Here is a 21,379-nt window from a genome sequence, read left to right as displayed (position 1 = left end):
GGGGAGTTCAGCACAGAGCAGGACAGGCCAGCAGGGCTCCAATTCACCTCTTGCCCTTCACAAGGGGTTTGGGTTTTCCTGCCTTTGTTCTTGCTGGGGTTGGGGTCTTTCCTTCTGTTTTTTCAGACACATCAGGGCCTCCTGCCAGACAAAATGAGCCTGGATTGCAGCATGTGTTTTGGTACATGTCCATTACATCCATTTTTCTTCTCCAACTGTCCAAAATAGGGTAGGGGTTGGCTTTCTTTTTTGGAATGAGCCTAAGAAAAATACATGAAAATGGAATCTCCTCCTTCCAAAAATTGTGTCCAGCTGAAAAGCTATCTGCATCACCAATATGCACTCAAATTTACAAAACCAGTCTGGATTGTTCTGATAAATCTCTCAAGGAAAACCAGGACAAAAAAAGGGGAACTATTCCACTGAAATTGTTACAGGGAAATGCACAAGAACACCTGCAGAATGTGGAACCTCAGGAGCCAAAGACTTCCCTGTTGTATTTTGTGTCTTGAAATACTGGCAGATCCCAGTTTATTGAGTTCTCAAAAGAAAAATAATCAGTGGATTACTCAGTTGTGTCTCAAAGCACTTCAATGTGCTGAGCATGCCATCTCTTTTTGGTTTTCTTTTTCTGGAGAGAGAAGGAGGGAGATGGAAGAAGAACTGGGGAACTTGGCACGGGGGAATGGCTCTTTGACTCTCATTCCACTGCTTTTGCTGCTGGGTAATTAGTTGGTTGCCAGCGGTGTATCTGGCTATAAACAGAATTCACTGCATCACCCAGGAATGGTGGGTGGTGGGAAGTTCTGCCCATGGGGCTGTGGATTAAGTGTGTTGGTGCTGGAGGATAGGGTGTTCCTGTGAAGAGAGAGCCCTCGACTTAGGAATGTGCTCCTCACAAAGGTATGCCAAAGCCCTGGGGCTCCCAGCATCCAGGGTGTGATGTAAGATACAGCTCTTTGTTGAGAGCTTTTCTCCTGACATCCTTTCCAGCCAGGCAGATGTGTGGATATCTCCCAGCAGTTACTCCTGGAAGGAAACATTACTGGATATCCTAAGGGGTAAACAGTGCTCAGAGCTGAGTTCAGAAGTGTTGTCTCTGTTTTCTCCAGCTCTGAATGCACTGCTAACTATTTTTAAGGTGAAGCACTTATGTCTTACAAACAGTGGCCAGTTTCCAGTATGGATCCCAGACCTGCAGAAGTGTCCTCTTTGAAATCCAGAGGCATGAGGAATCTGCCAAGACTTAGAGTTTCACTCCAGACCCAAATCAGATCATACTCGATGAAGGAGCTGCCACAGGGAGATGGGAATGGATGGCTTGGAAGAGCACGAGGCAAACAATGGGGCTGATGCTGGGCTCCATCCACAGCCCTGCTCCAAAGGCCAGCTCCTGGCCCTTCAGCTCCTTGTAGCCAGAAGAGTTGAAAGAGGACCGAGCTGATGGCCTTTCCTGAGGATGGCAAGCAGCTGTGACCTGCCAAGACAAGGTGAGCACACCCTGCACCTCCCTGTGCTGCCACTTGCCTTTCCTGGTGTCCCTCACCCTGCTCTGCACAGGAATCCCCTGCTACCTGTTACTCAGACATGGAGGTGATTTCTTCTGTAGCTTCTTGGGGCTATCTGTGAGCTCCCTGCCTGTGATGAGGGAGAGACCAAAGCCACCAGCCAAAGTTATGGCTCCATGATTCCCTGTGTTCCATCCTTTGGCTCATTTGCATTGCAGGACAACTGCTGCTTATTCATCTGTGAATTGTATTTTCCATCCTGCAATTTTCATTCAAGCTTAGGATGAAAGCAGCTGCTGTTGTGTACATAATAATAAGGATATTCAAATATTTATTACTAGACTATTTAAGAGTCTTTCTCACCATTCAGGCTGAAATTTTACCCTCAAGTAGTCTAGTTTCTGGTTATTTGAAGGGATAAGGTTTTTAGTCCTAGATGGAATTGAGAGAGGAGAAGAGAAGGGATAGAGACAGACACAAGCTGATGGATTCTCCCTTTCTTATCCCTGTATTTCTGTGCAGCAGCCCAGTGTCTGGCATTCCTGGTTATGTGGGATTCCAGGGTCCAAGCAATGACCGTGCTTGGTTGAGATCAGTTGCTTGCCCTTGGGTTTCCACCTCTTCCAGGCAAGTGCCCTGTTTTGAGGGAAGAGGAGCTCCTTGTGGCCTCCAAAATTCCCAGCACAACTGATGTTGAATGCTCAGAAATCCTCCTAGCTGAAGTTTCCTAGCTAATGCTATTTCTATCAACTTTTCCCTTCTGCTTTAACTGAGAGAGGATCAAAGCATTGGGAGCAGAGAGCTGTCATTACACAGCTTAGGAATTCTGTATTCCCACCTCAGATTTCGATTCAATTTGGGGATTGTCTGGAATTCCTCTGAGGCCAAGTGGGTTTGGATGTCAAATCCAGAAAACAATTTTCCCGTTTCATGTGATGTGGGTGTGTCACAATCCCTTTGGCCTTGCCCCTCCATTACCGGGCCAGGCTGTGCTCCACCTCAGCTGCACGTCCACTGGACATGAGCTCAGCCTCAGCTCTTGTAAGGAATACAAAGTCCAGCCAATGCCTCTGCCTTTCAGGTTCCACCAAGAGCACTTCCAGTAGCTCTCCTAGTGAATATTAAAATCTACTTACTGCCAATAAAGCACTAATGATCTGTGCTTCAAGGGTATCTTTGATGTGATGATCTCAAAGCAAATCAATTCAGGGTTATCCCACACCCATGCATGAATGTATGGAAAAATAAATCCTAACTTCACTGGCAAACTGTGCCATAATGGATGGTGCCTCATTCTGAGGACCCAGAGCCTGGCAGTGATGGAGGTGTGAGAGATCCAAACTAAAACTGATGTTGTGGCATCTTCAGCAAACCATCTTTGTTGCTCCAGTGAGTCCAAGTCAAACACTTCATTGGAAAGTTCCCACATAGAAAAGAGACCCCAAAGAAACTTTTGTGCCAGAACAAAGTCAGCTCCACTTGCAGGCTGTGAGCAGCAGGCTCCATGTGCGGTGCTGCAAACCTGACATAAATCAGAAGGTGTTTGCAGCACTCAGCTGGAATCGGGGTAAAGAAAAGGGCTGTGCATTACTCACTTTATTTTGGCAGGATCTCATGGTTTATCAGGCCATGCACAGCCCCTGCACACAGGTCCCTCTGCAGGAAGCTGGGGCTGCTCCCACCAGCAGGCAGAGGTGGAAATCCAGCCCCAGCCCAGTGCTGGGGGGCTTGGCCCATAGGTCTCTGGGGGAAGAAAGGTTACAGACAACTTTGCTTCTGGGGTCTCTACACTGCAGTGGCTTTTGGCTGAGGAGGCACTTCAGCCATTTCTGGTTAGGTTGAGTGCTCTTGTCCTGTCCTGCATCCCTGAGTGGTTGCATGCACGGATGGGCAAAGAAGAGGGGTGAGAGTCACCAATCGGTCAGCACTCAATTTTTGGTGCAGTACATGTAAAATCTGCAGGATTGCACAAGAAAAGCTTTCCCTCCCATGTCACACTTTGTCCTGAGCACTGGTGGCAGTGGGACTTGGAACATATTTGGAAATATTTAAATGCACAGTTCTGGCAGAGGAAGGGGAAAATGGCTTCCCTCCAACTACCTCAGGTGAGGAATATTTTCTGCAAATTGCCGTAAAATGTGATGCTTTTTTAAGGCTCACACCTCCTTGAACACGTGTCTCCTTCTAAGGGATGGATTTCCCTCCATGCTGACAGAGCTTCTCGCAGTACAAGCCATGGAAGATGTAGGCAGTTCAATGGGAACAGTCCCTAAAACTGAGCAGATTCTCCCATTTGTCCAGTTGGGAAAACATCTGCATGTGACCAGAGGCTTCCACGTTAATCCCACCCTCTTGCAGTTCTGGGTTATCCTTTGGTGTGAGTCAGAGTTTGTATCTATACAAAGAGAAGCTTTAAACTGCCTCAAGTGAAGTATTTTTCCAGTACTTTAGCACTAATTAATCATTAAAGTGCCAAGATCAAAGGGTGGGGAACTACAGTGTTGGTATGTTCTTACGATCACATTGCGGCCAGTTCCTCTCATAAATCCTGGTATTTTGTGAGTTTCAAATCAAATCTCGCATGGAGAATGATTTGGCAACAAGATGGTGGGCTGCTTTTCTTTGCACCTTTCAGAAGTGAGGAGAGCTTTGACTCCATGAGGAATGCATGATCAGCCCCACAACAAAAAGACCAACCATATTCTGGACATTTTGGCACCCAAAGAAGCCAGTGATTCAGGCACGGACATGAAAACCCAATCTTATGGAGAGAGAGTCCTTGTTCTGAAGATCTGGTAGCTCAGTCAGAGAAGCAGTGAAATGGTGGGAGCCTGGAGCCTATTCCAGGGGTAACAAGGCAGTTAAAAGGGTGTAAACCTCACCATGAGCCAGCAAGACTTACTACTGAAGTGCTTAAGTTACTTCTGAAAGTGAAGCTTTTAGAATAATGCTGCTGCTTTTGAAATAAGCGTAGCCTAAGGCCGTGAGTTCAGCGCAGATGAACTCAGCGCTCAGTGGCTGCTGTCTCCTCTCTGGGACAGCCCTGGCACCTGGGGATGCTCCAGCTGCAGGCAGAGGCGTGGGCATGGCAGAGGCTGTGCCTCGGCTTGCTCTGATCCCTGCACCTTCCCAGAGCCAGCACAGGGTCCTGCCTCCTGCAGAAGCCACAGGGCTCCCTTTCCCTCTTTGGTGGGAAATCTGCAGCACCCGAGCGCTGGGGATCTGGGGAAAGCCAGCTCTAGTGGCCATGGCTCATGAAAGATGGAGAGAGGAGCACAGGGGGTGCAAACAGCAGGTCCTGCTGCTGGTGCCCACCCCTGCTCACCAGTGCCGAGTCCAGCGGCTCTGGAGGAAAGGCAGAAGGCAGGAAAAGATGTTCTGCTTTTGTGGGGGCTGGGCAGACCAAAGGGCTCCGTGTTTTGTGTCTGGAGCAGGAGAGACGGGAGCAGCGAGCCAGAGGTGAGGCTGGGATTGAAGGAGGGGCAGAGCAAGACAAGCACAAGCCAATGGCACAAGTAACAAAGCATCTGTAATATTAATGTAATATTAATGGCCAGTAATGGCTGTCCTAGCAGCAGACAGAATGGAGCAGTAGCGTTTCTGAAATGGCTTTTTTTCCAAAATATGGGATGTTTGCAAAGGCCACTATTCCTTCTTTTTTTTTTTTTTTTTTTTTTTTTTTTTTTAATAATAATTCCTTTTTGTTCTCTTTCTTTCTCTTGTGGGACGCCTGGGACTTGACAGTGTGGGCTCTTGTCCAACATTTGTTCTGACCTAGATTTTAATCTCTGCTTTTTTTCCCCTTACCTTCTGCTCAGCTGGCTACCTCTAGAAGACATGCATATAATCTATAAAACATTTGTGTTTCCCAATAATTTTAATTTCTATTTTCAAGAGATACTCAAGACTGCAACAAAAAGTTTTAAATAGCAGTGCCCATGAGTGTTTTGAGCTGTCAGGGCCACTTAAATAAACATAATTGTCAAGGGATGTGCAGAGCTTTATTTTGTAACCCACTGGTTGTGACAGATCGAAAGCAAAGACAAAAGGAGGGAACCAAGTGCCACCCTGGGAGCACTGGTACCTGTCAGTGGTGCAGGGCAGGTTGTTGGAAGAGCAAAGGTGCTGTGCAAAGTCAGATGTGGAAGGTCCTGGTAACCTGTGCAGTTTATTGAAAAAAATATTTTGTTGGGAAGTGTTTTCCTGGTGGGAAGCTGGGAACACTGCTGGTTGTAGGGAAAGGCAGAGCAGACCATTCCCTGCTGGGGGTTAGAACCACCCGGCTGCCACATCGTTGTGCTGCCAAGGAGCACAGCATTCCCCACAAGGAGGTGAAGGCTTGGGGAGAGCTGGGCTTTCCCAAGCCATGGAGCTGTGTCCTGCTGGCTCACCTGGCCCTTCTGCAGCTGGGCAGGCCCACGGGGACAGGTGCTGGGGAGGATTTCCCAGTGTGTGCCATGCTGGGGTTTCACTCTGGGGGAGCCACGCGTGTGCACAGCTCACATTCTGCAGCTACTCCTTGAGAAGAACAAGGTGATGGTGAAACCCCAGCGCCCCTCTCCTTCAGGTGTGCACCACCCGCTGAAATCCATCTGCTAATCCTGTTTGATGAGCCAGAAAGAATGTTTCAAGAATGTTTCATCCCTCGGTAATTTTGTTAACCTTTCCTGGCAACAAAGAAGAAAAAAAAGGGCAGGTAATGAAGTTTGAAAGAGTGTAAAACCTAGAGAGCATTTGGGAAGGGTTCAGAGGCCGACACAGAACTTCTCCACATGGCTCCTCACTTCATCTGAGATGTGGAAAAAAATCCCAACCAACCTTGTGGGATACTAATTCAGTCCTTGGTTTCTTTCTTGTATCAATTCCGCTAACTGTGCCTTAAATTTGGGCCAGATGCACGATGGTTTTATGATGTGGTACTGTGGGGAAATCTGGGCTGGATCTAACAGAGGCTCTGCTAACAGGGCTGCTCTGCTTGGGATGCTCCAGCTATTCCCTGTGCCCCTCTGGGAATGCCTTCAGCAGGAATGAATGCTTGGGGGCACAGGTGGGTGAGGTGATGGGGGCTGTGTCAGCGTGGCGAGAGGAGCAGACACTTTCTGACACTCTGGGTTTTGCAGGGCACCTTCCCTTGTTTGGGCAGAACATGTCAGGTTTTGCTCAGGTTCATTCCTGAGTCAGTTGTGTGTTGCTGCAGGAACCACATCTGTACATTGCCAGGGCACATCCTGCTCCTTGTCCCAATGGACAAAACAGGCAGAGAGGGATCGTGCTCATCCTGGGGTCTCATCCCCCCAGCAGGGCTGGAGGCAGCACAGCTCAGCACTATCTTGCAATCAAAACCCAATCACGAGACTGTCCTGCTCCTTTCTGATCATGTCACATCCCAAAAGCTTTGTGGAGGATCAACCAAATCTCCTGTGTTTTCATTTGCTAAGCTCAGTCAAGTGATACAAAGCCCAGAGCGCTTTTGCTGCCAATCTGAATTTGCAGTGATTAAATTGTGCTCTTCTGAGGGTTAATTTTCATGGACAGATATGAATAATTATAAGTTAATATGCTTAAGAATCATAAAGAATATTTGGAAGTCTTTACAGCTACTAAACTAACTGAAATTGGCATAATTCTTTTGAATTTAGGTTCTGTAATTTGGTATTGTCTCTTTTTTGTTCTCTCCTAATAATCTGATCTGTCTTCACATCTTTTCTCCTCTTTACCCAGCATGTTTTTCTCAGCTCAGTTGGTTTTCTCATCACCTGTTCTTAAATCTGCCAGCTGCTACAGAGATTGAGAATGTTGAGATGACTAAAAAACAAGGACCCTGTGCATGTGTCTGTAGGTATAATTTAAAAACAAAATTCAAAAATACCCTCCTAAGGCAGTGAGTTCCTCACAGTATAAAACTTCCTCCAGGAATCTGGGGCTGTGAGTGAGCAAAGCCACCTCAACACCAGCCTGTTGAACTACATGTGCTTTATGTAATAAATAAATGCATCATTTATTTATTATATATTTAAAAGGTAAATTATTGGGGTTTGTACAGCTAGTGCAATGCAGGGTGGCAAATTGGGATGCAACAGTTTGTGTACTGAGGACAAACCATTCCAGTGGAACAGAGAGTTTTCCCATTTTTTCTGTGCTTTTGATAAATGCAAATTACTTGAAAAGTTCTTTATGCAAGGCAGAACCACAGCAATTTCACTAAATTTACTAAAAATTAAGGGAAATACAGTCAGATATCCTCAAAAAGTAGCATAAATCCAGTAACTTGTGACTCAGGACTGAATTAAATTCCAAGTGAGACATAAAATCTCTTTATTAGACAAATTTCTGCCTAGGATTCATCCAGGGAAAAAGTTCTTTTACAGCAGAAAAATTTAAAAATACAATTTACCCCCTATTTTTATCTGTCTTGAGGCCCTGTTAGCTGAGCAGCTGTGGTGCTGATGAACTCAAATTTATGTGTTCACTCTGGAGTCTGAGACACAGAATGTGTGCCCTTGTTTCTGATGCTTAGCTCTGAGATCCAGAGAAACACTGAATTTCATACAACATGAAATTTATGAGCATGTTTTCATGGTGATGCATGAAAACAACTGTTAAAGTTAGATAGAAAAAGCTGAAAGTGTGAGTGTGTAGATTAGAGAGTTTTCTTAAGTCACTGGGTGAAAACGTTAGAGTTTAAAACAGTTTAGAAAGCAGAAGACAAGATGGGAGATTAAGACTGTTGTTTCTTTTCTTTCTTCCTTCTTCATGTTCTTCTTCTAGAGATTTTTGGGTAATAGTGAGTGATTGGATAGAAAATGCCACAGTGCAGCACACAGGTGATGGGTCATTGGGTCATTAAGAAAAATAATATATGTGTCTATTGTTAATTGGATAAGAATAAGTATAAAGATAAAAGAACTGGTTCAGGGCCATTTTGTGCTTTCAAAGCCAAAGTGAGGCACAAAGTGAGCCACAAGGCCATTCTGTACCATCAGAAAGAAATGAACCAGATTGAGGTGAATTGAACTTGTGCAGATAGTCTGGAGAGACCCAAAAAGTTTTGTGATAACATCCTAAAAAACACAAGAAACAAGATCTTAACAGGCTTTGGAGCTTTTGTCCTGACCAGAGGACTGTGATAAGTGGGATTCCCCACGAGGGAGTATCCCAAGGAGCTCAGCTCAGAGGAGACTGAGAAATCCAGGAGTGAAGAAAAAATACAGAAGAAGTGCAGCAGAATCAGAAAGAGAAAAAAGAAACAAAAAAGAATTTTTAAAAAAGTTACATTCACAGGGCATCAGCCATCGCTGTGCTCATGTGCCTGAGGTGGCACCAAGAGAGACCATTACCCACAGCTCACTTCTTCTTCCCAATTTCTTGGTCCTTGAATCCCTCAAGGAGGCCACCACTGACACCCACACTTCCCCTTGGGATGTGTTTGCACAGCAGGGTCTCACCTGCAGCCCTGCCCTCTCACACCTCTGTGCTGTGCCACACGGGAGATGCTTCCTGGCTGCTTTCCAAAGCCTGGCGTAGGAATACGTGGAGAGGGTGTATTATCATTTCCCTGGCCATTGCAGGTGCAAATAATTCAGTAACAATATTTGTTCTGGAGCCAAATTGCTCTCAGACTGCTTCTGATGTTTATTCAGTTGAGGAGAATTACCCAGCTCTCAGGCTGCACAAGTCACTGGGTAAGAATTCCCAGACAGGGTAGTTTTCTTCCTTTTATTTTATTCCCTTTTGAAATATATGTCTAGACGAGTGACAGGCAAACGTCAAATGGTTTGGCTGCATAGTTGAATGGTACCTGAATATTTCCTCCCTCAGTCCATCCCCCTAAATGCACTTGACCTGTCCCAGTTCCTGGAAACTGGGCTGAGAGCCTCAGAACAGCCTGTCTTGGGAACTTTTCATCTCCTCCTGGTGTTGAGGAGTTCAAAGACCTTGAAGCCATAGAGCTTTTGCAAATACTTTGTTTTTTTGATTTGTTTCTGTTGCAAACCAAGAAACAACCAGGAAGCACAAAATGGTAAAAAAAATTTAAATACATATGTATATTACTGGCCAACCCTCCAAACCTTAACCTAAGAGAAAGCTGTTCTTAGTTTGAATGAAAAGTTTGATAACAGGAGGAGTGTTTGAATCCCCTTTTAAGCTCATTTAGACTTGGAGCTTACTGCCAGTAGCAGGCTGCCCTGGTGCCTGTGGCACAGAGCACTGCAGACATTGCATACTCCCATGGAATGGGCCATGCAGGACATTTCACTGGAAAAGCTCATGGTCATGGTCACAGGAGCCAGAGAGATGCAGCTGGACAAATCCATTTGATTCCAGTAGGATTTCACATGGATTAAGTCTGTGGCTGGGTTGACGGCAACATTTGCAGTACTGGATCAATACCTTCCTGCTCTAAAATAATGCCAGAGCCAGGGCTATTTGCTGGAAACAGTTAATTAAAGGTGAGTGAAGGCAGTCAGGAGTCTGTTAGATTGTCTGTCCATCCATTTGGTTATTTATTTGTCCAAACAGAGCTGCAGCTGCTCCTGCCCCCTGGGCAATGGATAACCAAGTGTTTTGGTAGAGTCTGTCCCATTTATACTGTATCATAATTTTAAAAGTTATTTTAGATGTGGGTTTTACTTTAGTGAGTCCTCCTAGGAACACGCTCCACCTCAGCTGGGGCACTTCCCTCAGGTTTTGGAGGTAGCAAGGGGTTGGGAGAGGTCTGGTTCAAAAGGCAGAGCTTTGGTGTGGCTCTGGTCTCTCCAGCACACACCGGCTCGGTGCTGACACACAGCAGATACCTGAGCTGAGCCAAAGCACCCAACTCAGTGTGGGAGCGAGCTTCACTGCCATAAATCAGGTAGCAATAGGGAAAACCACTGATTTCTGCCATCCAGCAGTTCATTCCTGCTCTTATTCTCCAGTTAGCAATCTATAAAGAAACTATTGCAAGACTTGACTCTTCTCTCCGGAGCCAATAACATCCTCTGTGCCAGGTGGAGCAATAATTCAAAATAGGGCAGGCCTAGGAGAGAGTTAGATGGGGTTAGGAAGCAAATTCCAGAACTCCAGCTCCACTGCACCTGGTTCCTTACTGCTAAAGGCTGAGTAAGGAGAAACTCAATATTGCTGCTCTGCAGCAACGCTGGAAGATTGTAATTTCCATTCCATTCAAATTTTAACATGAAAAAAAGTATTTATGTGGCTTGATAAGTTCCACGCGTCCTTCCCACCTGTTTCCATTTTAATGCAAAAATAGAAACTCTTTAGTTCATATCTTGTTTCCAAGTTGGCAGAAGTCCCTGGGCTGCTCAGTAGTGCTATAATTTAGAGTATGATGTAGCTCTGTGTCTGTCTAAAGAATGAAAGAAAAACTCTTTAGGCAAAGGGGTGCAGTGGTTCAAGACTGGTAATAGATGCCATGGATGGGCTTAGGCTGGAATTAGAGCCAGGTTCCCAACTGAAAGGACATCAGAATATCTGTTCATGAGGGAAGAAAAGATTATATAAAAATTATGTTTCTGCCTAAGAAATGAATGCTCAGCCCAAAAGAATGCAAGTAACCACTGATATCCTCCCAAAAAACCTGTCCTTCATTCAGTGTTACCCATCCAAGGGGAGCTCTTGAGCTGCCCCGGCCTGAGGGGCTGCTTCACGTACGGCTTGTCAACATGGAGAAAGGGTCTTTTATAAACTGTGGCTGATGTCAAGAATAAAAGACTTTAGTGAATAATCCTGAATAAGGAGCAAGCACTTAAACAAAGGGGCACTGTGGAATTTACAGACAAATGCATGAATTGGTCTGTTGTAAAATGGATGGTGTTTTACTCAAGGGTGGAGTAGACACTTCCAGCCTTTCAAATTTCCCCCAAGTGTTAGAGGCTAAGTGCTAAAGAAGATAAAAAAGAGAGAAGCTAATCAGTGATGGGATTGGATCTGTCCTTCGAGTTTTTATAGGTTCAGGCTGGACATGAGGAGGAATTTGGTAACCACTGCAAAGGGCTGCCCAGGGAGGGGGTGGAGTCAGCTTCCTTAGAGGCATTCAAGAGATGACCGAATGTGGCACTCGGTGCCACTGCCTGCTTGACAAGGTGGTGATCAAGGTTGGCTCAATGATCTCAGAGGTGTTTTTGAACCTCAGTGATTCTGTGATAGGATTTGTGATAATTGATGCATTATCCCATCTCCAGCACACCTGGATTGGCTTCAGTGCTGAGATCACTGTCCTGCAGCTGGTGAAAGGCACAGCAGCAAAATGGGAAAATTCAGCTGGACAGTCTGGAAGTCCCTGCACCTTCACCTCCTCCCACCCAGCCACGTTAGCCCTCCCTTTCTGTGCACAGAGATCACAGCTCCCAGCATGGCAGGGTGCTGATGTCACATCTGCAGCTCCTATTGCACTGCAGGAACACTTATTGCTTTTAGGTTTGGGGTCAATGAGAAGAAAAAAAGAAAAAAAACAGTAAAAAAGAACTGGTTCTGCCACAGCTCTTTGGCAGAAGAGCAATAATTTCAGTGCACACCCCCCAGCAATGCTGGGTTACAGCAGTGGTGTTGCCTGCAATGAAACACCACAGCTGTGCTCTGCTCTGCCTGAGACAGGAATGAAATGTTCTCTCCTCTTCTTCTGTTTGCAACACGGGCAACAGGATTTTGGATTGCATTATCTGAGTGGTCAACATCCAAATTATTTGTCCAGATGTAGTGGAGCAGGGCAAAGAATCCCACCCAAAAAACCTGTGGTGTTACTTCAAATATGTATGTGAGTATTTCCATGCTTACAGCTCTCCTGTGTAGGTGTCTAGTGATTCTCACTGATTATATAACCATATGTTTTATTTTGGTCTTAAAAAAAAAAAAAAAAAAAAGATTCAACACATTTTTGTGACATGTTAGATCCGCTAAAATAACACATATAATAATCCTGCCCTGATTGAATTTAATGCTACCATTCCCTGATTCAGGATTAGGCCCCAGTGAGGAAAAGTGCAAGTGTGTGGAAGTGGTTGGGACTGTAAATGCAGTCCCTCTACACTGGGGACACACTGATCTCATTTAGTACAGAAATAATATTTTTCCATGACCTGGATGTACACAGATGGTCCAGTCCTGCACACTACAGGAAAAGCTCCCGCTGAACTAAGAGGAAAATCAGGTTGAAGATTCAGGATTGCAATTGAGGTCGCTACAGCAGGATCAGCGTGGTTGGAAATATGCTGATATTGCAGTTTTTCTTTGGAAAAAGTTGTGGTCCAAACATGGTGCTCAACTCTGAAGAGTCACAGCAAGAATTGTACAATTCCTGCAGTAAATCTCGGCTCCCCTTCCACTGAGGCTCTCTGCAAGCACCTCACAAACTCATGTTTGTGAGCCAATTCTGCAGTGGATTATCTGCATGTCCAGCAAACAGGTTCTCCATGTGGTAACACTCAGAAACTCCTGATAACTCCATGTGGCACCACAACAGAGCCAGGGCAGGCCTGAGTCCCAGTGCTCAGGGATGCTTCCCTGACACATGGCTTTCAAGGATGAGGCACAAGCGAGTCTCAGGTGAAGTTTATCACAAGTTTGGCCCTTCCTGCCAAACCCTGGGACGGCCGGCTGGCGGGGAAGTGAGAACGACATGGGGTAACAGAGCACAGGTGACATTTTGTGACACAAGGAAATGGCCTGGCAATGCTAACTGCCCTGTGGGGCTTCACACTGCTGTGAGGGCTAAGCCTCCAGGAGAACTGGATATGGTACAGCAAAGAGAAAAAATCTCTTTGGGCAGAGTGTGCAAGCAGGGCAGTCTCAGGTGAGCTCGCTTCCAGTGTAGCTGAGAATTCCATGCAGGAGGGCAGCTGAGAGCAGCGATGGGTTTGTTCCAGGCACACCAAGCCAAGCCCACCTCAGCTCTCCTGCAATAGGGCATTCAGGACACATTCTGTGGGTTTGGCTGGTGAACTTTAGGAATTCAGTGCCAAAGGTGTGCAGTTCACCTGTAAACAGAAGTGATTCTGCATCTGGCAATAAAAGGCACTGTTGCAGCTGAGCCTTTCTCACCAACCTGTGTTCCACGGTCTGCACAACCAACAGGGACAGACTGTGAGTTATTAAAAATAATAAGCTAACAAATGACATATCCCTGCCTGGGGAATGAAATCCTTGACACACCAGATGGGCCTTCTTATCACTGATTTCTCCGGGTTACCCACTCAATATTGATAACATGCTCAGAGGAGTTCAGAGAGTCATGCCAATAAACACAAAAGTCTAAAAGCCTGCTGCCTTGTCTGCAACAAGGCTTCATGATAAGAGATGAGAAAAGAAAGTTCTTTCCTGTAGTTATAAGGAGTTAAAAGCTGTCTTTTTGGAGAATGGGTATAAATCTGAACGTTCACAGTCACTGGAGGTCACTGGTGGATCCTCTCAAGATCTTGGCTGGTGTCTGCCACACGTCTTTGTGTGAGAGAGGTTTCATGCATTACTTAGAACTGAGCTGTTGTTGAAATACTAATTTGATAGTGTTCAGAAACATTCATAAATAGTCTGCTAAAAAGGATGAACAGAGAGAAGAGAAATTTTGCAGATGATGCAAATCTGGCCACAAAGCACTGCTGAAAGGGTTCAGGATCCCGAGTGGCTGGGCAGTGAAATGGCTGATGCAGGGCAGTGCCAACAAAGGCAGAGCGTGTGCAGAACACTCACCCTCACTGTACTTCCACACCGATAAGCCCTAAAAATAACATTGGGCAAAGACAGCTGGGAGGCCTCTGCAAATATCATTTAAAGTCCATCAGAAGAGACAACAACCACATTAGGAATGAGCTGGCAAAGAGGCAGGAATAAATCAGAAGACATCATTACAACATTCCTTGGTGAAACTGCATCTCCATGGTAGGGTCTTTTCTGGAACACCAGAAGAGTTGGGCTGAACTGGAAAGCACAGGAAGGAAAGAAGACAGGATGAGGAGAGATGAGCAACAGCTTCCACAAAGATGGAAAAATAAGGAGATGAGGTGCCTTCAGAGTGGAAAGGGATGACAGAAGCAGGGGGTTCAGTAAAGGTCTATCAGATCATGACTGGCACAGAAGAAAGCAAACAGGAACTGGCTGTTCACTGGTTCTCCTAAGAATTAGAGGGACCTGGTGGTGCTGTCACACAAGAAGGTTTAAACCAACAGAAGGAAGTACTTTTTCATACAAAGCATAATTAAATTGTGGAACTCACTGCCACAGGATGTTGCGGAGGCCAAAAGTTATAAATGGCTCGAGAAAGGGATCAAAAACATTTGAGGAGGACAGATCCATGGGTGGCTGTTAAAACACGCTGGTCTGCAGGCAGCCTCTGCTTCGGGAAGTCCATAAACCGCGGATTGCCTGGAGCAAGGAGGGTACAGCAGGGGAGGGATTGATTCTGCATTGCCTGCATCACCTCCTGGCTGTGATGGGAGATGGGATACTGGGAGATGGGATACTGGGAGATGGGATACTGGGAGACAGGATACTGACCCATGTGGCCTTTTGCTGTGACACTGGTCAGGTCTCAGCTCTGCTGTCTCCTCTTACCTTAATTTAAAAATAAAAATCAAAAAACAAGAAAAACACCACCTAAAACAGAAGAGGGGGAAGAGGCAGCCCCAGCCCTCCACACACTGTTAGTAGGCAGCCTGGTAGTTGTTTTATTTTCTTTAGAGTGGACTTTGTGTTGCAAGTGGCAGGAAGCCATGAACCACAAAAATAAAATAATTCTAACCCTAGTGCTAAGTAAGGAAAACAAAGATGGCTCAGCAATTAGCAGCATTATATATGTTAGTACTAAGTAACAACAGATGTCAGGACTTGAGCCCTTTGCATTCCTCGCAATCCTTTGGAAACCAAAGCCTTTTGACGTCGCTATACATTATAGCAGTTATTTTGGGGCTGGGAGAACAGCACAGGCTCTTTGAACACTGAAATATGTAGGTTGCTAGGACTGTTGGGTCTTACCTGCATCTCCCTCCCCATCCTGTGTCCCTCTGCTGCCTTCCTGGGCTGGTGTGTGCTGTAAACCCTGCTCTGTAAAGACATGCGCTGGCCATGAGTCATTAGCAAGCATGCGAAGCTAATTGGCAAAATACTCATAAAAGATTTTGAAGGTGGGTTAATTACAATTCATTACACTGTAAACTGTCCCCAGGCTATTGTTAAAAAATGCAGGAGTTTCAAGGTCCAGTATTTTATGATTCATTTTGCCATGCAGTGAAAAACAGACTCTATATCAAACTACATTCATTATAGTTAAGACCACAAAATCTTTATTGGTTTTCCCAACATTCCCTCCTTGTTATGAGCATTCATATGGACTGCACATTTCTAGCAATTGGCAAGAAGGCATGAAATAAAATTTATTATATTTTCTTACCTTCTACTTGGTGCAACCTTCAAAACTGCCCGTTCTTGTTGCCTTACCTCTTCCCAACTCAGTTGGAGCTGATAGGATGGCACATAGAAAATAAAACAGAAATGACTGGGAACAACTTTGCCACACCGATGATTCAGTGGGATGTACCTGAATGCTGCATGTGCACACAGGAACTTCAGCTCCAAAAGGATACTGGCAATGAAATGGAAATAGTTTCTCCCTCCAGTATAATAGGTAATTTAAAAAAAAAATCAGAATAGACACATTTTTACCAGTCACTGGTATTTCCAGATGAAGGCTCTTGTAGCTAAGCCCAGGATGCACCTTCAGAAAGAAAAAGGTTCAGCTTTACCCACACGAGTGACACTCCCCACATGCTCTGCTGGACCTTTGTCTCCTCAGAGCCAAATTCACCACATTATAAAAGAAGATAACAGAGCCTTTGACTGTCTTTGCTGATGCCAGGACTGTCAAATACTAGTGAGTAACTTGGTATAAATTGTCAATACTGCTGTGCTGAGAAAAATTTAATAGAGGACCCAGCTGTGACCCCTGTGGGAGCAAAGCCAAGCACTGCTCATCAGAGCCACCTTTGTGCCCCTCTCTGGGGTGCTCCTTATCTCTTTGTGCTGGCTGGCACTTGGGCTCTCCTTTGAGGCTTAAATGGTGCCATTCAGCCAGGCTTTGCTGAGCTCTGCTTTTGCAACTCCAGGGGTTCTCCTGGGCCGGCCCTGCCTGTGTGTGACTGCACCCAGTCCTGCTCTGCAGGTACAAATATGTCCCTCAGGGAGTTGTTGTGGGCATTCCCGGCTCGGCCGAGCTAATTTTGGGGTTAACACATAAACATATCATTATTGCAAAGTAAATGATGGAGGCAGCCAGGGACCACGGCTCTCCCCCATGAAAAATGTTGATGACATGGGTGGATTTGGTTCTTTCAGTTAATATTTTACTTTTTGACTTTTTTGAGGTGATGGGGAGAGGGGGAATACTGAAATCTCTCACTCAGGCAATCATCGAATTGCTGGTCTTCGTTTTTTCTTGCTGAAACCTCTAAATCTTTCATTGAAACTGGACATTTTTGGAGGCAAAGTTTTTCATTCAATTGAAAAATGCCTTCTCCATTACGAAAGAATATTAATAGCAAAAAACAACCCAAACCCTTCCAGCTTGAAATTGGCCATGTGGGAATATCAGTTTGTTCTGGTAAGACTCCATAATGGATTTATTGCAGCGTGCAATGTTTTTGTTTGCATTAACGTAGTGTGAAGTGATAAATATCTTGGGTTGGTTCTTTTGTCTGAGGTTTCCCTGGGAAACTGAATTTTCTTAAATGACAGCGTCCAAATTCCCATATTTATTAGGACCAGGACTCTGGTTTCCAGCAGAGACATGCAGAGAAGAGAGAAAACTGACCTGAGCACTTATGATATTTGCCCTGGTTGTTTCACCAGGCTCCACATCTGCTCTGTCACCCTGGGGCTGATCCCTTCCAAATGATGCCACTGGAAACTGCAATACTGGGAATGGAGCTCCTGTGCCACAGGATTTACAATGAGGGCATTTTCCTACCAGGAGATGCACCACGTGGATGTGCCTCTTGCTTCCCCTCCTGAAATGGTCTGCTGAGGACCAAGAACTGGGCAGATCCCAGAAGGTTTTCCTGGCACAGCAGCCAGAGCTCAGCTGGGTTTTCAAAGCCGGTGGGCGTTGGGAGCAAAGAACTTGGAAATCAGAGTTCAGTGACAGTGATATTTATGGGTACTCTGACTAATCTCTGTGCCTGGGACCTAACAACTACATCCAAAAACATTAACAAATCTTCTTTTGCCTTGTTGTGTTTTGTAAGAATTAGAGCTGTTCCTGTTGCCATCTCACCTGGAAGCAGCACACGGAGCAACTCCGGCAGCTCCGCTTCGTGACATTGAGCAATGTCAGTGCTGTCATTGGACAGATGGACCAGTGACTGAAATGGAAACAAAGGAGGAACAAATGAGTGACCAAACTTTTCCAAACTCTCCCAGATACTTGTTTCTAGTGGTGGAGGTATTTTGCAAGTGGCAGGTGTCAGTATTAAGTACTGAATTCTTCATTCTCCCTTTGGTCTCATTAAAATTTGGGATTTGTTTTTAAACAGGACTGACCTTTTTCATCACTCCTCTTTATGGTCATTCCTCTGTAAGGCTCGCAGATGCTGAATTTGGGCAGGACCTTTTAGCCACAATATAAGCTATAGTATGTAATATATAATATGTGAAAGCTCCAAAATTTCAGAGGCTCCATTAAGAATATTGTGCAGAAATTGGGATTTTTGCCATTGCCTTGATTGGCTCCAAAATTATACCCTTGCCAGATAACTTGGAAGTCATCTTTGATTTGGAAATCATCTTGACAAGTGCTATGATCCATTGCTCTCCAAGGAGATTCCTGCTACTTCATTGTTTCGATGAGGCTGTAAATAAGAAAAGAGCTTTACTCATCCAGTGCTCCTCCGGTCCCAGCTCAACTCAGAGTACTCAGCAATGGGCAACAGCAAAATGTTAATCAAATTCCTTCACATCTCAAAACAAATGTTGAGTAGAGCTTCTCCAAGGCTGCAGAAAACTCTCCATGGGAAACTGTCAACATTTCTATTTAACATATTGTCTCAACATTTGGCATCTGTGAATCAACTGGTGAAGTGTTCAGGAAAAGAAAATTTTTTTAGGATTATATATCTATGTGAATTTATAAGCATAAAATGTAAATATCCCTCTATCTCAAACAGACATACCACCTTCATAAGGTTTTTCCTTGCCAACCATGTGTGTATGTAATATTTATATATGACAAGAGGAAAGTTTTCAGCCAGCTGCAGCTGGCAGCCAGTCACCTTGAAGGTAGAGTTGTTTTTCACTTGTTTGATTAACAAAGTCCTTTTTGACAAATGGGCTTTGCTCACCAGGGGCTGGACACCCCAAAATCTGCTCTGGGATGTTCTGCCTTTGGGATTGGCCATCCCTATTGGTGCTTCCAGTCACTGCTGTCACTTAAGGTCTCTGGACTTTTCCATGCAGGTATTTAGGGAGAGAGCTGGGCCCACCTGGCATCTGTGGCAAAAATCCCATTGACCTCAGCAAAGCTGGTTTTCTCTCCCAGTCCCTAGAAGGTTTTTACAGATATGCAAATACCACACTGTCCATCTCCCTTAATTAAAGCCTCCCCTTTTTGCACTGTCCATGGTATTAATCTCCAGTTCCTTCAATCCCTGCTCTCATTCCAGGCCCAGTGGAAGGACCCCCCTCTCCTGCTTCCATTGAAATTCATCCAGCTTGGTGAGGTACTTCACTGAAGGTCCCTCATGTAAAATGCTTCCTCCAGTAAATTCAAAGGGATAAGACATCTCACAATTGGCTTTTATAACCTTACAGAAAGTGTGGCTCAAAGCTGCTGACATTTTCTCTAGCAGAGAGAGCTGCTCAGAGATGTGCAGCACTTCTCCTCAGTGAACCAAACCCTGCGACTCAGAGCAGGGAAAAGTGTCAGAAGTGGTTGCACACACGAGGCACAGCTGCCACTTTTGGAGCCCACAGCTTGCCAGCAGAGATGCCATCTTTGTCATCTTTGACAACTTAATGGGATCACTGCCATGAAGGCACCTGGAGCCCTTCAGTGAATTCAGGTGCCCTGTGTCACCCTTCCCACTGGGCAGATGGAGCAGCAGCACTGGATTTGCTCAGCATGTTTATGTCACGATGAGCACCTCCAGGCAGGGCATTCTCACAGCATTTCTGTACAATGTCTGATAGAAGGCCCTTGCCTCAGCTCAGCCAGGGCTACAGAGGCAAAGAGCAGTGCTTGGCAGGCTGCAGACTTCCAGCTAGAAATCTAACACCAAATAGTTCTCATTCTCTTCTGCTCTTGGCACTTGGCCTCATTCAGGATGATTTTGTTTTGGTTTGTTTTTTTAAAGAAGGTACAAGACCAGATCCTGAGGGGCCTCTATCTCCAGTTCCCATTACAGTTTACATTTCACTCACTGGCAGAATGTCTCAGAATTGTCCCAGGGTTTTCTCCTCGGATTTTAAACCAGCAGAAAACAAGACAGCATGACCTCTCTCTGGTCCTGGAGCTGCAGCTGTAATCAGAAGCTTTATGATGAAGTTCAGCTGGAAGAGCAAAGGAGAGGAGAAAAAAAAAAACAAAACCAAAACCAAAACGCAAACCAAAACAGGGGAATGCCATCAAAGTCTTTCAAAGTCAGAAATTCATTTTACCTTTGTCAATGGCTGTGGTTTTCAAGGATAAAGATCAAAGTGCTGACCGTGGGCAGAGCTCTGACGAACGCTGGGCTCAGCCTGTGGAAGCCTGGCATTAGTGCCACACTTAGGCTGTGTCTAGACGAGCACGGGGCACTCGTGCCAGCTTTGGCAAACTTGGCACCCGAGCACTTGCATCAGAGCTGGAGCACAAAGAGTGAGACATCCAAATTGCAGAGGAGAGAGAGCAATCAGACTCCAGCAGAGTGGAACTGGACAAAGGAAGTTTAGGGGGAAAAAAGGGACAATTAACCAAAAAAAAACCCCAAAAACAACCCATAAAAAATCCATCCCCAGAAAGACAGCTGAGGTGCACCCCATCTTCCAGGTCTTTGCATTGTGATTAATGTACACAGAAAGCTTAGATAACCGGGGGAAAGCAATGCCAAATTTTTATCAATACAGATGAGCTGGCTTCATATTTCTCCAGCCCTTTCATGTGGAAATGAGACTGCATTTGATGGGGCCAAGCCCATGTTTGAAATAGCTCAGCTGGGATTTGCTTGTGGTGAGGGTTCAGGTGCCTGTGCAGAGAATCCTACAGCTGGACCCTTCCTGGGGGTAGAGAGTGCCTCCAGCTTCCTGCCTTTTCCTCCTGGGGAGGACAGAAAGCTCTTGCTCCACACCATCAACACACACCAAGCCTGAGCTGATGGACTGGGCAAGGGACAAGGTGGGTTTGGCTGCTGAGGGGTCCTGGCCTGCAGGGTCCCCACGTTCTTCCCATTCTCTTGCACAGGCCCTTAAAGATACCCTGCTGGCCACATCCTGGAGAGGTGGGTGAAAGGGGCAGGACACACACACAGAGGTTCAGCAGCTCAGGTTGTTACACCTGGGGCCCTGCACGTGCTTGCTCTGGGGCTGCAGGCTGGGACACAGGAGAGAGGAGCGATGGCAGCAATCCCTGCATGTGAGCCATGAGGCTGTGCTGGCTGAGGATGCCACACAGGCTGGGCACAGAGATGAGCTCTGGAACCTCTGTGTGCTGCTGGACAGCCCCACCACCAGAGCGTCTCAGAGCTCCCCAGGGCCTTTAAACCAAACATTTCTCCTCACGGCATCTCCAGCTTCCACCAGCCACAACAAGTTCAAAAGAAACTGCAGATTGATGTGGGCAAACATGATCTGCAATGGATGAAGACAGACCAGAGGAAGTATTTTCATAAAGCAGCTGGTTTCAGCTGTGCTTCACA

Source organism: Poecile atricapillus, chromosome 3 (genome assembly GCF_030490865.1).
Source record: "Poecile atricapillus isolate bPoeAtr1 chromosome 3, bPoeAtr1.hap1, whole genome shotgun sequence".
Lineage (NCBI taxonomy): Eukaryota > Metazoa > Chordata > Aves > Passeriformes > Paridae > Poecile > Poecile atricapillus.
Note: the sequence above shows the minus strand (reverse complement) of the source record.